At 41.9% G+C, this 3335-nt stretch overlaps 1 pseudogene; it reads left to right on the top strand.

The window, feature by feature from the left end:
* The first annotated feature begins 246 nt into the window (after nucleotides 1-246).
* On the top strand, nucleotides 247-2684 carry LOC102014482 (annotated as a pseudogene).
* Nucleotides 2685-3335: the final 651 nt, after the last annotated feature.

The following is a 3335-nucleotide window of genomic DNA, read 5'->3' as shown; positions in this document are numbered from 1 at the left end:
TCATTACTCATTTGAACAAATGATGCCACCTTTTCTTTCTGAATCCTGCATTCAATAATCCTTGTAAATTGGTGGCAAAATTAGATCTAGTCTCCTTGGACATAAGTTTTACATCGCTATTGATTGTCGCCAGATGGTACCGTATATTTATTTTTCATATTTGTCAGCAAATATTTCAACTTTCTATTTATTTGAACCCGTTCCCAAACAACAACAAAGTAACTTTTTAAAAAAAGTCCGGACGTCATCAGCGCGCGCCGCATGGGTGGGGACGCCGAGAGACGCGGAGAAACGCCCTTCCCGTTTGGCACGGCGCGTCATCAGCGCGCGCCGCACGGGTGGGAACGCCGAGAGACGCCGAGAGACGCGGAGAAACGCGTTTCCCGTTTGGCTCGGCTCGCACGCGCCACGGCGGCGCCGGTCCCGCAGCCTGCTCGGCCTGGGGGTGGAAAGCGCAAAGCAAGGCTCAGTGCGCCGGGCCAGGCGGGCTCGGCTGGTTTGAAGAAGGAAGTTGGGGACATAAAGGCTTCCACAGAGAAGAGGCTAAGAAGATTCCAGTCAGTAGAGAGCGGAGCAAATAACGTAGTCTCCATCGGGACGCCTGGGATAGAGCCTGAGAAATTGGTGTATCATGTTCTCCAGGGTGTTCACAAAACTAAGAAAAGGAAGACGCGAGTTATTTTACGGATGTTACCCATCTCAGGCACATGCAAAGCTTTCTTAGAAGATACGAAGAAATATGCAGAAACATTTTTGGAACCCTGGTTTAAAGCACCAAACAAGGGAACATATCAGATTGTTTACAAGTCTTGGAATAACAGTCACATGAGTAGAGACGAAGTTATCAGAGAATTGGCAGGAATTGGCAGCAGTCTGAATTCAGAAAACAAAGTGGATCTCACCAACCCACAATACATACACAGCGGTGGTTGAAATCATCAAAGCTGTCTGTTACCTTAGTGTTGTGAAAGGTTACGTGTTATTCAGAAAATACGCCCCGCAGGAGGTGGTGAAGACCGCTGAAGACCCGTCACAGCTTCCCCCAAAGCTGAGAAATGGGAAAGAAGCAAAAGTGGCAACTCAAGACAAATTAAATCAAAATGACCCGAAGGAAGGGGAAATAACCAGCTGGTGGTGCCACAGAACCAGAAGGAGGAACTGCGAGGGACAAAAGCAAGACCTGAGACTCAGGTGGAGAGGAGGAAGGCGCTGAACCCGAACTACCCAGTCGAACCCCGGAAGGGTCCAGATCAAATGAAAATGACCTCTCATAGGAGGCATTTTGGGTTTTGTGAGGTGGTACCGGGGTTCCTTATAAAATTGTGACTTAAATATCTTGACTTTTGTGTGCTGCACAGCGCTGATCTCACGGTAGTGAGCAGTGATCCCTCAGCCATGTTAATGGTTTCCATAGAGCTCTTTCGGCCCTGCTGGCAGTGTGTGGGCCCGCGTGTTGTCACTTGGGATGGGGGTGGTCAGAGGACGATGTTGCTTCTCCCTCCTTCTTCAGCCTCCCTATGCTGTGCCAGCTGACTTACGGGAGGGAATGAGCTCTGGGAAGTAAAAAATCAGACGGAAATTTGCATTCTAAGAAGGAATGGAGTTTTAATTTTGTTGTTGTTGTTGTTTGTTTGTTTTTGTTTTTTTCTCTGGTACCGGGAATCGAACTCAGGACCTTGCGCTTGCCAGGCAGGCGCTGTGCCGCTGAGCTAAATCCCCAGCCCCAAGGAATGGAATTTTAAGTGCCAAGGCTGAGCTGTCCCCTGCCTCTTCGTTGTAAACACTGCAAAATTGTGGATTATGTAGGCTGAAAGTGTATTGTTTCGTGATGGTTTTGGGCTTTTTATGTTTTTCTTGTTTAGTTATGTCTGTTTATGTATTTCATTAATGTTTGTTACGAACAAATATGATATCCATTGCTGCAATTTTTGAAGTCAGGGTAGGAGATAGAAGACCATTCTAGGCATAGACCTATGGACATTTTTAGCAAGGTTAGTGATGAAGACTTACAATCTTTTGAGTTATTCCTTATACAGTACTAATACAGCAAGAGGTATGAAGCAATTCTGTCTTTATAATGAAAGCTGCCTCTCACAGGTTTTACATGCACTCGTAATCAGAGTTGTCCAGTATTCATTGTGCATTGTCTGTGGCTTTTAACTAAATCAGTTATTTGACAAGAATGTTGATTATTTTAAATAGCTTTTTAAATATTAAAACAAAGCTTTTGTTTAAAAAAAATCACATTAGGCAAAAGGACTTAGGAAGCAAATTATTTGGTAGCAGATCTTATCCCAGCAAAGAAAAGTATACATAGTTGATGGAAATTTAATACCAACATTAAAATACTGAGAAACGGGCTTAGGGGTTTAGCTCAGCGGCACAGCGCCTGCCTGGCAAGCGCAAGGTCATGAGTTCGATTCCCGGTACCAGAAAAAAACCACCCCCTCAAAAAAATGCTGAGAAAAGAACAAGAAATTGAAATCACTTTACTCTCAATTTAATAAGTTGATTTACTAATAAGATATCACATGCTAAAAAGTTTTATGTAACTAGGAAACAGAAGCCTTTTTGTCTTGGTTAACATGAGAGATTTCACAGATATTTGTCATTCTGTAACACTGGTAAGATTTGTAAATGGTGAAATTAAAACAATATCTTCTGATGTGATGAGTGTCATAAAACCAAGACCAATATGTATTTATTGTGTCTTTATACCTGAAAACAAAATGTCTTTCAGCTATACTCCTAATACACCATTAATGGTTGGCTATATGATAGTTTTGCCACATTTAAAAAGAAAAAAGAAATCCTGATGTTGACGTTATAGCACACAGCTTTTTTTTTTCATAGCGATACTGATACCAAAAACTTGGAGATGAAATGAAGAAAGTTAAAAAAAAAATGCTACAGAATTGGTTAACTTTAGTAAAGACCATTTATGCCACATTGTTTAAAAAATATTCCTAAATTAAAATCTGGGCAAAGAGCAAAAAACTTCCTGCTTCATAAAGAAACCTAGTGGCTTGTAGAGGAAGTATCCTCAGAATAGAAACATGAATTGTCAGGACAGTTACAAGAAAGTGGGTCTTGCTGAGTGCTTTAAAAGTGGAGAATGGCTACAGAAGCTAACTTGTTTAACAGACATTTCCAGCTTGTATAAATGAACAAGTTTCTGCAAGATTATAGAGAAAAAGCTCTTTTTTCCGAAAGTGATAAGAATTTTAGAAGGAAACTGATTCTGAAAAAGTCATTTTAAGGGTTGATTGGGGCTGGGGATTTAGCTCAGCAGCACAGCACCTGCCTGGCAAGCACGAGGTCATGAGTTCGATTCC

This window comes from Chinchilla lanigera, unplaced genomic scaffold (assembly GCF_000276665.1).
Source record: "Chinchilla lanigera isolate Chin_1 unplaced genomic scaffold, ChiLan1.0 scaffold00122, whole genome shotgun sequence".
Taxonomy (NCBI): Eukaryota; Metazoa; Chordata; class Mammalia; order Rodentia; family Chinchillidae; genus Chinchilla; species Chinchilla lanigera.
Note: the sequence above shows the minus strand (reverse complement) of the source record. Positions and strands in the feature narration are given on the sequence as shown.